Raw genomic sequence first — 16,690 nt, 5'->3', positions numbered from 1 at the left:
TTGTCAGACCTCACTGGTGTGAAATAATGATTGGATATGTCATGTTTTACAAGCTTTTTATTATGTGAGGTCTTGTTTGGCGAGACGCTACAAACTCTGCGACATTCAAAGAGGGAATTTGTTATTTTATTGAAAATGCTTTCCCCTCGGTTTATAAAGCTAACATTGTTACAATGTGGTAAACAGTGACATCATGTTCTTTTACTGAAGACCACATCTTTTGTACTGAAGATTACCCCAAACACAGACAGAGAGACATTTAAAATGATGCTACACAGAGACGTTAAAAATGACACGAGCTTTGTCATTTAAGTATTTAATTGTGTCAGACACAATAAATGAGAGCAACACTTAAAAAACATGTCTCCATTAGAGGGGACACTGTTCGTGGATAGAGTGTTTTTCCATGTTAAGACTTCAACTACAAAAGTGTGTGATAAGAACTTTGATTAAATCATTGTAAATCTCACTAAAACAAGTATTCTTATCATCTCTAAGTGTTATTTTAATGATGGAAGCTAAATCTAAAAAGATAAAACAATAAAATACTAGATTAAGTTACAGTTTCTTTGATGAAAGGTTTGACATTATATGCTGTACATAGCAGAGTTTTGAATTTATATACATGGCATTAACTTAACTATATAACTTTGTGTGGATGTATTAACCTGTAACAAGTTGTTAACACAGGTTCAAAAATATGTACAGTATTCACGATAGTGATTACTTTGGAATAATAGTATTTCAAAACACAGGCGATGGTATAACAATTACAGATCCTTTAGTGCATATTTGATATAGTCATAGTTTTCAGATTGTCATGGCATTCATTTTTTTATTTATAGTTAATAAAACTTGTTCCGAATGGTTCATATAAAGGAAAATCTTCCCAGTCTCGGAGCGAAACCTCTAAAATAACGTTTTCTTTCATAAATGATAAACATGTGTCTTCTTGATGTAAATTCTGAAAAAGTGTTAATTCACTAATGAGCACTGAGTCATTAGAGAGTGGATTACATGTACATACTTTAGACAGGAGATAAATTAATACGGAGTGTAGTTCAAACATGCACTCTGGCCAGGTGGCTTGTTTTCTGTCCGACTGTGGTTTCCCAAAAGTCTAAATCCATGAAGCAGATTTGCTCACAACGGCCAACATATTTGTTCAATTTGCATCCCCTTGTAAAGCAAAGGAAGGAAGGCAGAGCTGTTTGTTTTGTGCTGCCCACAGTCTCACAACCTGGCTTTCATTGCCTCCGCACTGCATGAGCAAAAAGAGGAATTGGCTTTTAAAAGTTTGTTTTGTAAGAGTTGTAAGTAAAGCGGCAATGATTCAGACCTATAGATTTCCTCTCGGCTTAGGTGTGTGTGTATGTGGAAATACTGAGTTTGAGCTGTGTGGTGCAGATGGATTACAGGGGAAAAGCTGTAGTAGAGCTTTAAAGTTCAGTGTTAATGATGGGAGTGGAGTAGTTGCGTAGGTGTGTAATGTGTTGATTTCACAAATCAATGGTATTTCTCTCCATATCATTGAATTGAATGGTGGCATTTCCTGCACCAGCCCAAAAAGTGATGTTTTCAATTTAGAGATGAATTAATTTTTCATATGAACAGTGAAGACCACAGAGTCCAACGTGGAGCATTAAGGGCCAGGTCAGTTAGCATGTACTGTATGATCCATGTGGACTTAAACTGGAGTTGTGCTCAAGGTCTGTGCAGGGTCCTTGCAGACCACCAGGGAAATGCCACATGGACCCTTTCGAATCTTTCATCTAATTTGGTTTTAAGTCCTGCATTTGTACTGGATTGGTTCAGTCTTAGAAGACCATGCAGAAAGAAGGGCCTTTCTGCATGGAGTTCAGAAAGCATGTTCTCACCCTGTGTGCTTGGGTTTTCTCCAGGTTCTCCAGTTTCCTCCCACAGTCCCCAAAACATGCAGATTTGGGGGATTAGGCAAATTGGACCCTCTAAATTGACTGTAGGTGTGAGTGTGAGAGTGGATGGTTGCTGGTCTATGTATGTGTCCCTGTGATGGACTGGCGACCTGTCTAGGTTGTACCCCGCCTCTCACCCTATGTCAGCTGAGACTGGCACAGAGCACCCTGCAAGGATAAAGTAGAAGATGGATGGACGGATGTTTCAGTCTTACCATTTTATTAATGTTATTTCTATAGCCACATAGGGCAGTTGTTCCCAGCACCAGCACAGCAGACAAGTATATATACACACACTAAGAGAAACTAAGCTAATTATAGATGACAACGTGTGCCAGTATCATCTAACTCTAGTATAAGTGACAAATAAAATAAGTTCAATTAACAATGCTAATTTCTTAGTCTAATATTTGCTAAATCACAACATCCAGCTTGTGTGTTTTTATCCTGTTCTGCTGCCCCCAAGTGGCCAAGTAAATCAGCTTGATCGAGTAATGAATATTTTTGATGGACCAAAAACCAGTAGAGGAAGAAAAACACAGTGGGAGGTAAAAACAGTAAAAGATGCAGATGGATTTATTTTAACACCTCCACACCTCTAGATATCTGTTCCCAATCAGGACTTTTCGTGTAAGAGTGCACCAGCCCTCCTCTATAGTAATGAACATGTGCATGTGTGTGTGTGTGTGCGGGCGGGCATGTCTGAGGTTGCTGAGCCTCTGCCTTCTCCTCAACATTAATAAGGACTTCCTTCCCACCAGACAGAGTCAAACAGCTGATCACGTACCAGGAGGACATGCCCACGCATCACTCAGAGCTGGCAGCCTGCAGCCTCTAATAAGGATCACCCTGTGTTCTTTAGCTGCCCATCAATCAAAATGTTCACATGTCCCACATCCATACCCAAATCATGTTTTCTCTCCGCACTCCGCCCCAATGCGTGAGTGTGTTTGCGTGTAAGTTTAGACTTGGATGTCATGGGTGGGAGCTGTGTGCAGAGAAACAGGACAAGAAGCAATGTCTCTCATACGTACACCACTGTAAAAATAATAGAAAAATAATAAAAAATACAACCTTTCCTCCTATGGCAATGAAATTGGGCTTCTTTTAAAAATGGAGAGCCAAGATACACTACGTGAATGGGCATTTTTATGACGTCCATAACCCATTATTTTCCCCTCCTTAAATATCAGGTTTTCTCTAATTGAATTGAAGTAGTTATTCACAAGTGACTCAAAAACAGTTTCCCTCCCAAAGATTCACCACCGAAACATTATCATCATCAAATTATTGCTTTTCACTTGATACTAGAAAAGTCATAAATTACATTGTCGTCGTTGGACACGCGCACACAGCCTGTGAATGATTTGAAGTGTGAACTCTTGAACTCTTCAGATTAGAGTTTGTAGTCTGTCAGCATACCTCCCAAGAACACAGTGCTTCAGCAGTCACAGTTGTTAGAGTCAGTTTGTGCCCAGCAAAATGAAAAGAGAACAAAGTATACTTCATTTTTATTATAGTGAAACTCAGCATATTCAAATATGACTATTGTGGAGCAGCCAACATCATCTGGTCTTTATGTTCTGTACCCAGCAGTATCAACAAATACTCACAGTTACTCGCAGACTTTCTCAATTAATGAGAAGAAAATGCCTGTTTACTTCAAGTCAGACTGAGGTGTTGAACCTGCCGGTTTAATTTAGCCGACAGCTTTTTCAGTTTCGTGTCATATTTCAAAGGAAAGCAACTAAACCTCACATTCTAATCACTTTAACTTAACAGTTGCCGGTATTTTTCTGTTTCATGACTGAATGATTCTTCTTTGGTTTAATAGTAATTGGTAATATTACATTACTTCCTCCTTGAACCATTACCTCTCCTTCTGGACCGATGGATTATTTGTTGCAGCATTTTATCGTTGGCAAACATCAGAGGAAGCAAAGATGTTTCAAATGCTGCGTCACAAATTCATCCCAAGGAACTTTTGTAGTGGAGAGATGAAGCAGACCATCACCAGTATTATGCACCTCAGTCTAAACATCATCAGCATCAGTCTCCTCATCTTTAAATGCTTGTTTCTGTGTCTAGGCTTTTGCTGTCAGCAGCTTTGTTGCTCTTGTCCCTCTCTTTCTGTTCACATATGCTGTTGCTGTTCCTGCAAACGACTGCAGCCACTTCATTCACCCATCTTCACTTTGTCAGAAATAATGTCCTCCAGTAGGACAAATACTACTTCCTCTGAGACAGCCAGGACCAGAGACATTACATGATATGGACGTGTGTTAGTGTCTTTTTATCACAGCTCAGTTAGCGGAGCTCATAAATAAAAGGTTGTTGACCCAATTAATGCCGAGTAGACTTTAATCTTCAGCTCCTTAAAAGGTCCAGTGTGTAACAGTTAGGAGGGATAATTGGAGGAAATCAAACAGACCTTGTATAAAACAAAAATCATTTTGTTTTTGTAGACTTGGCATAAGCCCTTTATTTGTACTTCATGGAGGTTGCCACCTTGTACCACCATGTTTCTAGAGCAGCCCAAACAGACAAATCAACCAGAGCTTGTGTTTCGTTACTATTTAAACAAAGAAGACTGAGATTTTTCCTGATGTGCAAAGGCCTTCAGTTCCTCAACGCATTTGGGAAAAAAAGAGTGGTGAGTGGAGGAGTCCTTTGTTCGCTTCACTCACAAGTCTTACCTTCAGATGTCACTAATTCTCACGCACTAGCCCTTTAAAACAGACTGGCATGTGCTTGTTTGGAGAAATCTAATACAATAGCAAAATACTAAGAAGAGTTGCACATTTGCCAGCTGGTGTCCTCTCTATCCATAGAAGCCTGGGCTTTGAGTCAGAGTGGAAAGTATTAGAGATGATAAATGTGTTACATAATTTGAAGGACTGGACTTCAGAAGATTCCCTTTGGCTGCCTATAAAGTTGTACATTGCGGCTACATTATGGTCCGCTCTTTTGCAGCATGATCGAGCTGAAACCACAAAAGTCAATGGCAGTATCAGAAACGAACAAAACAAATCCTAATCGAGCCCCATTTCCATAATGACATTTCTTCTTGAATGTCCCTCTGTGTGGGTTTTCCACAGTACTAGTCTGAACAAATTCAAATCCCGCTATTCTACAGCACTAAGGTTCTCAGCTCTGTTTGATTAGGGCAACACACAGGAGGTCCACTGCCACGGTGTTTTCTTTACCTGGGCCCATAACTCTTAAAAACACACAAACACTTGGGTTGTAAATGACCTGTTCATCACACAGTGACAGGAGAGGTGATTCTGGACTCATGGTGGGCCAGGTGTGCAGATCAGGACAGCTGTGTGGTGCCAAGACCTGTTGGCATGGCGACGTAGGACCATGGAAAGTTCTGGACTCTGTCGCTGCTGGCAGAGCTGAGCTTCTGAGCGGGACCGGTGTTGGCTTTGCCTCCAGCTGTTTCTTTACAGACATGCTGAACGCCAGCAACAGCCAGGGGCCAAGATCAGCCCAGTGAGTCTGACCACACACAGCCCACTTACACACACACACGCACAGTATACACCCACAGCAACACAAGTGCACACAAACAAACATCCAAGTATTTTGTGCAATCAGCCATGGATGTTTGTTTTTCATACTCCCCATCCTTTTGTATCATCACTATTTATCTGTACTCTACAGTATTGAGCTGCAATGATGGACAGAAAATCACTCACACAACTACAGTTCTGCTCAAGTTTGCACGCCCAGCAGAATTAAAATGAAAAGAAAAGAAAAGAAAGTACATTAAAAAGAAATAGAAGTTGGGGCTTGAAGTGTCATATTTTTCAATGGATCTGTGGGTGGGACTGTGCGTGGATACGGTAGAGAAAGAACAGAGTCTTATAGGCGTTGTCAAGGAGAGTTTCAATCTGTTGACCTCTGGGTGGTGGGGTTATCGCTACAAACATCAGGTAAAAACATTTATTTTAATGGGATTCAAATGGAAGTGTAAGGCATCACAGAATAGCTAAATCATTAACCAAACCATAGCAATAACAGGAAATATTGTTTATTCATTTTCATTCAGTTTGCATACACTCATTGTTCTAAATACTGCAATTGTCTCTTTTAGTTGTTGGTGAGAGTTTTGAGTCTCGTATGATAGCTGTGGATGAGGCCCTGTATTTTCTCAGACAGCAAAGCTGCCCATTCATTTTGGCAAAAAGCCTCCAAGTCTCCATAAATCCTTTGGTTGTCTTGCAAGAACTTCACATTAAAGATCTCTACAAAGTGTCTCGATGGTATTGAGGTCAGCAGACTGTGATGGCTACTCCAGAGCCTTCTTTTTTTTTTTCTTGCTGTAGCTCCTGAATGGTCAACTTGACCTTAGTCAGTGTGGATTGAATACTCTCACGCACATCAGCGATTCACCCTTCATCCCCCACAGTGGGGGTGGTGTTATAGACCTTGTTGACTTCTCTCCAAATATTGTGTTTATGGTTGTGACCATAAATTTCAATTTAGGCTTTTAGGTTTCATCACTCCAAATCACTTTTTCCCCCAGAAGTTTGGAGACTTGTCTAGGTGCTTTTTGGCAATTGTAAGCAGTCTGTTTTGTGCCACTGGCACAGTAATTACTTTTTTTTTTTGCTGGCAACCGTACTTTAAATCCCATTTTTGTACAAGTACCTTCTTATTGTGAATTTGGAAATAAACATTCCACTTATTTGCAGAGAAGTCTGTGTTTGAAATGAAGCTGGTTGTTGAGGAGCCAGTGTAGTAGCTTGAAAACGTGTCTCTGGCACATGATGCACAAAACCCTTCACAATGAGTTATGTTATTATAATCAGCATTGACAGACAATAATGTTACATTATACACTCACTGGCTGCTTTATTAGGTACACCTGTTGAACTGCGTGTCAATGCAAATAGCTAATAAGCCAATAACATGGCAGGAACTCAATGGATTTAGGTTGAAAGACATGACGAGATGACCTGCTAAAATTCGACACAAGCCTCAGAACAAAGACAGAGGGGAATTAAATTGATTTAAATGCCTGAGTCAGAGTATTTCAGAAACTGAGAATGATCAGAGAAAGAGAAAATCTCCAGTGAGTTACAGTTCTCTGGGCATTGATGCCAGTGGTCAGAAGAGAATTGCCAGACTGGTTTGGAATGACAGAGGCAGGCAACAGTATCTCAAATAACAACCAAATTATGCAGAAGATCATCTCTGATGGCACAAAACCTCAAACCATGAAGCAGATGTGTGTAATTCTGAACTGTTTTGCCTTGACATTGGCGACAGCCAGTGGTCCCAAGGTTGTTTGTCTGTACGTATGTATCTATGTTTGTACAAACAATATCTAAAGAGCACTTTGAGTAGGAGTAGGACATTTCACCGTCTAATTTCACTGTCTGTGAAGGTTCTTAGTCGTCCACATCATAGTCATCTTCAGGAGTTACAGTAGCTGTAGGCAACTGGATTTGCTTGAGCTGCTTGCTTGAATTTCACTACAGGAAGTAGGAAATTTCACGACGCATGGCAAAAACTTTCACTTACACCCAAGGATACCCTGATTTGATTTTGATTTGGGTAAATTTTTTGCATTGTGAACATATTAAGGAATTTCTTCCTATTTAGTACAAATGTTCACTTCACGATTGAACTGATTAGAAATAGTTGGTCAAAAATCCATGTCACGTCGCCTTAGAAATTTCACAAATTCCCTTTAGGTCAAATAGGTCATATTTTATGAGTCTGGAAATAAATTGTGAAGACTGGGACTGCATGCCTAAGAGACTTTAAACCTTTTAAAACATGCTTTTCAGTCGTTACTTTATGATGAAGTGATAATGTCCTTCATAATATCTGTAATGTTCATGTAGCTGTCACTAAGCCCTATCAGTGGTGCTTGTACACTTTGATTAAAGAACCTTTGAAGGCAATGTCAGTGAATAATTGCTTTGTTGAAACAGCCCCACCACAAAAAAATAAATGTACCATCTTTTGTTTTTCTTTTGTGGTCAACAGTAATTCATTGAGGAAAGAGATATGTGAGGGAGTTTTTGGAGGCTTTTGTTTGCTAATTCATTACGTTCTTAGGAGCGGCAAAAGTGGCTGCGGAAATTAAAATTTATTGAAATCTATTTCAGTGGTAAAGTTGGCTGTGTTTCTTGGAGAGTTATGGCCCTTTTTTAAGTTTCACAGTGATTTTTGGTCAGCGAGGAGGTGATATGCTTTTGTGGTTGTGCTCGCTGGGAGGAGTGTGTGTAGGTTTGTGGCCAGTGGAAACCTGCAGCTACAGGAACTGGTAGTAATGGTATGCTGGAAACACGGTATAGACTGATCAGCAGTCTTTCATGTTTAACATGAAAATATTGTGAAAGTTATTCTTGTGGATATGCAGCCAACATAATTTCCAGTAGAGCATAACACTGACTATTAATTTGATTTGATAGTGACATAAATGTCAACAATTCTGGGAATATTGTGGGAAATGCAGGACATTAAGTTGCAATTAAGTTTTTACTAAAGTTATCTTAACAAAAACTCTGTGTAACTTTTTGCAGATATTGAATTAGAATTAGTTTTATTTGCACACACACACACCAAACCAATCCTTTTTACACACCAGTGATCACAAACACAAACCAGATGCAGGAGCAGTGGGCAGCACTAATCTGCACCTGGGGAGCAGTGGAGGTTGGGTACCTTGGTCAGACCTGTCCCAGGATTTGAACAGGCAACTCTCTGGTTACAAGCCCTATTCCCTTCCACTTGTCAACATCCATGGCATTAGGTTAGGGTGCCTGACAACTGAGAAAACATGGATGCCTGGTAAATGTCAAAACATAAAGTTGTTCTTAAGCACAGGTGTTTATTATGTGTCTGCTGCTTTATGTTGTTTCTGTTGTCATAGTGTAAGATATATGCTGAGGAATGAGTATTGTTAAAAAAAAACAGGATATTTCTGTCACTTAATTGTCAGATAATGTTAAATTGCATATTGTCACCAGTAGGTCTCAGGTATGAAAGATTGCACTTAAGCATCGTCCACACTTTCTCCTCTGTTTCCTCTCACTGGGAATGGGAAAGACTGGGTGGGCATGATTTTTTAGCCGCCATAACAACCATTTTTTTAAAATAAGCTTCAAATGATGACAAGCTCACAGACATACTGCATTGATTGCCCGGCACTATTTCCAGTCCAGCTCTCTGATGACACTGTCCATGATAGACAACGTAGGGGCAGGACAACACAAAATGTTGTGTTTTTTTGTTTTCGTCGAGAAGCGGAGTAGACATCGTCCATGAAAGCCATGTTTTGAACATACATGCACAACTGGACTTGTATGGTTTCCTCAAGCTGCTGAGGATATTTTCACTAAACTCACCCTTGCTCATTATGTTGTCACTTCGATTTCAGCCTCACATATGGCATTATATGTCTTAACGCATGTGGTTACCGCACTTACTACTTTAACAGTGTGTCCATCAACTTGCAAAGCTTCAACAATAAACTCATTTCCATTTACTCTGTGCTGCTGATGTTGTAAGTAAATCTTTGTTTTCCATGTGCACCATAACTGCCAGCACTCATTCATCTGACTCCTCTGGTCTCATTTTGACACCTGAGGTTGACATTTAGTCAGTCAGGAAAAGTAAGAGCTATAGAAGGGTGACAACAGTTTTCCCTCCTAGTTTACCACCCTGCACCACACTGAGTCTGACAAGCTGCTGAAAAATAGGAACGGGTCACATTTCAGCCTCAAAAGAATGTGCAGGGGCTGTGAGTAACACTGTGGTCGGCTTTGGCATGTTTGGTCTGGCTCTTAATAGTATCATGTAGTGTGCCATTGAGGACCAGGGGCATGAACACCAAAGTGAAGTGCCGAGGGCGTTACTTCTTTGGACCATAATCAACGCCAAAACCTAATAGAAGTACTGTAATCAGTCTTCTCTCTAATATTAGCACCATGGCTTTTTTTTTTCTCTCCCGGGCAGTGGTTGGTGTGTTTGGCTCTGTGCATCCTCGCTGACCTTAAATTCAGTCCTGCGGCTTTGTAAAGCACCTCTTGGCATCATCAGCAGTCAGCACATTAGTAAAATACTGCCTTAACCTTGTATATGATGCTTTTGACCAAGTGTAACACAGAAGATAATGACACCAGTGATTTCAAAAACACCCTCGGTCTACTAATCCTTCTTACCAGAACGAATTATTGAATTGATCCATTATGCTTTTCTGCATGTCAGATGTATAAACCTTTTGAGCTGTTTTTTTGCCATATGGTTTTATCATCAAACTCCTGCTCAGTGAATCATATGGAGCTGGACTCTCGTTTATCAAAACCAGAGGGGTTTGCAGTGGTGGGTCAATGCAGAGACTGAGAGAAGGTCCAGTTACAAAGAGAAATAAAGTGTGTCTTCCAGAAGGACCAGATGTGAATTTAAAGATAACTTGGTCAGTGTTTATATTTAGTAAAACCTCTTATTGGCAATTGTTGCAACTCTTACACCACTGTTGCTTTCTCCAGTTGCATCTGTATTGAATTTGCAAGGAAAGCTCGCAGAGAAGAGAAGAGTATATCAATTAAACTAAGCTGATCTCTGGTTAATCAAGCCACCCAGTAGGTGCACTCACTGTGAATTAAAATTAAAGCTGATATCCCCAGCAAGGGCAATATTTTTTTTGTTCTGCCACTAAATGTCGGCGATTTATCATTCAAACATCCTAGGGTTTTGTGTAGGTACTTTTGGACCTCAGGTTCAGTGGGTTTGATGCTCAGCCAGGGACAATATCGAATCCATGCCAAGAGTCCAAGCTGTGAACGCTTGTCTGAGAGTTACCGTAAATCCTTCTGCTCACACCAGTAAGAAGCTCAGAAAGCCACAACCCTGCTATTTGCCACCCCTGTGGTCCTTACAGGTAGCCACTGAGACTCCCCAAATTATGATCTACATGTATAGGGGAGCAATGCAAGAACAGAGCTCAATGGATAAAGGGCCTACCTGTTGCCCCTTATTTTCCTCAGTGGATAAGGACTGGTGCTGTCAGGTTTCCTGATTAATCTGGCACTTTATTGGATGTGATCTTGATGATTAATGGCATATTATTCTGGTTCTCTGATAAAACATTTAGATTTTAGTTATTTCCTGATTGAATCTGGTATTTCAGGGAGTTGTTCTTTAACACACTGCGCTGTTACATTTAATAATTACATAATCCCATATGCTTCTCTCATCACTTATCTCTGTTTAGGCATGTTGTAATGCCTCAAACTGCAAAACTTTTATTTCCCCCAAGTATCAGAATTTGATGAGATGAAATTGTAGTTTTTTATTTTACATCTGTTCACTGGTGGTCAGTTGATATTATTTTAAGCCTCAGCTGGATTAGGGTTTATTAATGTTAATGTTAGAGACAGGCCATCCTGAGAGAGTTCACTCAACAATTAATTAGCATAATGTCAATAAACGTAATGATGTTCTTAATTTAGACTTTTTTTTTCCAGATGGAAAACAGTCAGTCAGTAGGGTCTGGGAGGTGAAGTCCAACACTGCTCCCACCAGGAGTTCCCAGCAAGCTTCTATGATCACACATCAAGGTATGTCGCTGGCCCCCAAACCCTACCCAGGCCTCTGTGACGAGGTGGGGCCAGGATTGAGTGGGCCAGAGTAGGCAACACACCATAGCTGTGTGCTACTGCACAGTGAGTCCTTTCGCTCATTGCCATGCTGTAGCTGACCGCAGGATTGCAGTGTTTACTTAAGAGCCGGTGCATAAGAGAAAGGCGGACCACCGGCAGTCACCACCCGCCGGGCGCTGGGCAGGACATGGGGCTCATCTATGTTGAAAATGGCTCTGGAACCTGCCACCTCCCACCGGGCTGGACTATATTTAGTAACAAACTGAAAAACCTCTTCATTCTTAAAAAGCTGTTTAGGTTTCCATTGAGAGGGTTCAGAGAACGGGTGGTGATGCTGCACTCATGTGGTCTGAGATGTGCCTCTCTTTACCCTAGGCTCACCTGTGCATATTTGTTACACCTATCTAAGATGTATGTTGTCTTTGTCTGGCGAACCACCGAGTGAAATGTGGTGAAATGTGGTCAAATAAAAAGATAGGTCCTGTTAAATAAATCATGTTAATTTTTGGCAAGTGGTATAAAAAGAAGAACATCCGTAAACACATGTTCAAGGCCATGGAAAACAAGATTTCAGTCCATGTTTCAGGTTTTTTTTTGGATTTGTTGCACATCAAAATAATTTCTTTAAGCATCTGAATATGTTTCAGTTCTCATGAAGATTGTGAATTGCTGAGTGCGTCGTTTTCTGTTTACATGCTGTTCTACATCTCAACGTTTCATTGAACTTGGGAGGAAGGCAAATTCAAGACAGGACATGCGTATTACATGTTTTCATTTGCCCTTATATATGCCTCAACAGTGAAACAATCCCCCTTTTCATGCCCATGGTTTCATTCAGTGGGTGGTGAGAGCACGACTGTGATTGGGGATGAGGGAACTTGGGTGATTTTTTCCAAGGTGAGCACCTCATGGGAGATGACTGTTCGCTGCCATTAGTTTAAGTGCAGGAGTGTCAGTTAACCCGACACTGGCACCAGGAATACTTAATGCCAGATGGAGGGAGCTGTCCTTGATGTCTTAACAAGCAGGCGCAGAGAAACAAGCCTTTATTCAGTGTGAGAGAACGTAGAAAAAATTGATATCTTAGCAAGGTTACCACAAAGTGTATGTTAAATCCCACATAGGAAAGGGAGGGATAAAGGAGATTGAATGGGTTGGGGAGGGGCAAAAGTCCAAACAGTTTAGATGTTGCTGACTGTAATTTTTAGTGCGTTCAAAATACGCAGGAATATAAAACAAAGCGGTGGTTGTCATGCTAAAGGGTCCAGCTGCTTAAGAGGTGTCAAATTTTTGTACCTCAGCTGGATACATCAGTATTAGAAGCCAGGGGGGTGAGAAAAGTGCCAAACCCAGCAGACTTTGGCACATTTGTCCTTTACCGCTGGCACAGATGAGCCACGCTGTCAGACTGCAGACTATCGATAGGCTCCCGGTGTTTTACTTCCCAAAACTATGAGCTGCTACAAAAGCCGACCTGTCAAGACTGGCTCCTGAAACCACAGTAAACATGACATCAAGTGTTTTTTTTTCACCAGGTAAATCTCCTAGTCCTCTGACCAAATGAATGAAGAACAGTCCATTCAGGAAGCAATACAATGGGGGGTCTAATGGTTTCCATTTTTCAAATTTTAATAAATAACATCATATCAGCTGAAGTATCATGTTTTTGGGAGATACACCAGCTGAGAGCTGTTACTTTAAAAAAAACTTGAAACCAGAAAGTCCTATAATTGACTATTAAGAAAATTACAAACAAAGTCATGCCAGTCTTCTGAAAGTACTCAATTTAAAGGTCTCTAAAGGGGTCTTCTCTTCTTGTCAGATTTTAATACTTAATTGGAAATTAAGTTCGATTCCTGCCAATGAATGGAAAAAAATGCTGAATGCTCTGAGACGTTGGCCTCTTTCCTGATCTAAGGCTTGTAGCTAATTATGAGTGCTGCTGAGTCTATTATTTTCTCCACATTCATTAGGTTAATGCTGACACTCCCTAGTGGGGAGTGAGCTCAGACCCCAAGCATCCGGGAAAGAGAGGAAACAGTTTAGGGGCATGGCAGCGTCACCGTCGGCACATCACAGGAGGCTTTTGAAAACACTTTGGCTTTTCCTATACTGGGCCGGTACCAGTGTTCAGCCATGTGGACTGAAAAACTAAGTAGAGGCAGGTTTGTTGAGATCTTTGGGCCAAGTTAAGCACGGAAATATTTCTTTCCTGTTAACTCAACAGTCTGGCAGTCACCTGTGAGAGTTTGCCCTCTCACTTTAGAGGTGCATGCCACCAGTGATTCAGTTTAGCCGTGACGATCATGAAGTAGAAGGCCTACCTGGTGATGAACCATAAGGGCTAGCTGGGTCATACCTACTATGTTCCGCATCTTACACAAGGGTCCGCGTTTGCACATGTGCGTACTCAGCCTCGGATTCCATCTCACTAGCGGTGATTTCTCGCCAGGAAATCGCCCTCGCTTGTATTTCCATGTATTCTTTTAGCAGTGAGCTGTACAATGTCGGTGCTGGCAGACTTCCTCATATGATCTCAAGCAACTTTCCATGGTTACTGTCTACTTCATTGTCTTTTTGTTAACAAAACAAGAGCGTGCCATCGACTGTACTGGAAAGTGTTGTGCTACAGGCAACATGCGCAATCCACACATACGATCCACGACGAATCAAACTGGTCCCTGTGCACGGATTAGTTTGTGTTGGGTTCACGACACAGAAATTGGCAGATGACAAAATTTACCTTTGCACATTTGAACATAGAAAATACAAGTCTGAATTATTCACACTGTCATTTAACTACGAAAATGTTATGGTTAAGGTTAAGGTTTGCTTATCTTTTACAGTTTGTCTTGGCAGAAAGATGACCTGTCGGTTAGTGTGTACTCTCGGTTAGTCTTTTCAAAATTGCTAACGACTGTGAAATTTGTGTAGTGTGTCCCTCTGCACCTTGTGTACCTACACAGTATATATTTACATGCTTGACACCAGTGCAGAGTTTACTGTTGCAGCTTAAGCTATACATATAGGAACCTCCTTTAGTGCACACAAAGTAAAAACAAGCTGCTGCTGTAAGGCACTTTCAGAGGCTCCAACAGATCAAATTTGTGTTGATCCTTTTACGCCAACACAATACATTTCTTGCAGACGGATGGCCTACATTAGGTTTCCCCCTAAATGATCCAACATAGCATCCTGTGGGTGCCTCGATGTGGACCTAATAGAAATTCTTAATTTGCCACCGGTTCACACTCAGTTGTTTGCCTGAAGTTCAGCGAGGACATGGGCAAGTTTGTCTCTGCACTCAATGGCCAAATAAAACGGTACATACCCAAATTATAATAGTAATGCAAATATATGGAGTAGCGCTTATGATACAAACAGGCAGGGGGCCAAATGGGCATCAGCGAGGGCCCAGTGAGGCAGTCTCATTTTTCCTTCTGACAGAAATGTCTACAACTAAGTGTGTGTCCTTTTAAATAGAGTTTGGATAGTCAACAGATGAAAATATACAGTGTGAGCACGACTAGATGGCTGTTCTTAAGCCAGGACACACAAATCTCAAGTCCTGTGAAATACAGTGCCCCCGCTGCCCGCATCCTACCCTCCCTTTTGTACAGGAAACTGCCTCGGACTTGATCATAATTAGTTTGGCAGTGAGTAATAACATCCTGTGGGGATTAGAGATTGTTATGTTAGATTAGTTCAGGAAAACAGTGGAAAGAAATTCTTAAAAATTAAACATTTTATTTTTCTTTTTAAAAAAGGGGACTAAATCTGCAACTTCAGTTTTTGTTTATTATGTAAAGCTGAAACAAGCAACATGCATACACTGAAGAGATGACAGGGCAGGGATCAAACAGTGTACATTTCAGATCGTTGATTAAATTCACAGTATGTGTTTTGTTGTGTCAGTGGAATTGGATAAGACATGCTCTGGGTGGTAGAGGTTGACTTTTCCTAAGCTACTTCTGTGGTTGACTCAACTGGGATTTAGAAATACTTAAAATCCAAGATAAACTCGACCAAGTTTGTGTTAAACATTTTTGTTGGTGATCAGAAATCCACTTTGAGCACTCAGATGTCACGTTCTGATATGCCTTTATGTCTGAACATCATTTGACATTTCAAGTCTTGTCTTCTTGCATCTCCATACAGGCCTTTACTGAATATTATTGTTGACTTTTTATTTGCCCGTTGTTTCATTAGTTCTCTGGTTTTACAATAATCCATCATGAAAATGTGAATGTTGATGATTAAATAGCGGCCTTTGATCATTTTTCAGAGGCCATGACTGTTATGCTTAAAGAGGCACACTCTGTGATTCTTGGCCTGAACCTTATTTTCTGTATAAATTACATACAAAGAAAGCTTAAGAGGTGTTTCTCAAGGACTGAACATTTTTTTTACACTTCGACTTCATTGGAAAAGCTGAACTGATCTGTGAAGTGCTGTATTTTTGTGTGGTTTTGGAGCTGAAGTGGGGATCTATTGCTTGGTTTCTGCAGCAGCATCCACAGAAAGTCCCAGAGAGGCAGGTCTGAAGGACAGGTGGGGAGCCACACAGTGCCACCTCAAACCACTGTCTCCACAGCAGGAAGGACGGAGGGAGGCAACACATAGATGGAGACCAGCATGCTAAGAGACCCAAGAAAGACAGATTTGTGTGAGTGTGCAAGTGCAAAGGGCTGTTTCTAAAGGTTGTTTTCACTATTGATTAGCCTGCTTCCAGACGTCTGCACTGAGCAATTCCTTAATGGAAGCTTAGCTCACCCAGATTATCAGGCTACTGAGAAATGTCCATCAGTTTCAGTTTCGTTTTTTTTCCTGGCAGCTGTCTGTGTAAAGTAATTTAAAGTTTTTAATGAAACAGCAAATTATCATATTAGAGAAGCTCGATCTAATTTACATTTGTTGTTAGGCCCCTAATAGTACTGTAAGGATTATGGAATACTGTATATGATAGATCTGAGATCATTTTCTCAAGTGAAAACAATTTAATGGTCCATAATTTCTATCATCGATGTGCTTAAGACTACAAACTAATTTAGTTAAATTAGTTAAAAAACAATACTTGATTTGTTGATTATTAAAATAGTAGCAGTGGTTGTAGTCTTCACAGTTCTCACA

The 16,690-nt window shown here is 40.7% G+C and overlaps 1 long non-coding RNA gene across 1 annotated transcript in view; it reads left to right on the top strand.

The window, feature by feature from the left end:
• Window positions 1-16,240, top strand: part of LOC122775571 — a 64,028-nt gene extending 47,788 nt beyond the window's left edge. The window contains exon 3 of the long non-coding RNA XR_006361120.1: window positions 16,069-16,240. This is a non-coding gene — a long non-coding RNA (uncharacterized LOC122775571). The remainder of the gene's footprint in view (window positions 1-16,068) is intronic.
• Window positions 16,241-16,690: the final 450 nt, after the last annotated feature.

Source organism: Solea senegalensis, linkage group LG10 (genome assembly GCF_019176455.1).
Source record: "Solea senegalensis isolate Sse05_10M linkage group LG10, IFAPA_SoseM_1, whole genome shotgun sequence".
Classification (NCBI taxonomy): Eukaryota; Metazoa; Chordata; class Actinopteri; order Pleuronectiformes; family Soleidae; genus Solea; species Solea senegalensis.
The sequence above is the reverse complement of the archived record's forward strand: the minus strand, read 5'-3'. Positions and strand labels throughout refer to the sequence as shown.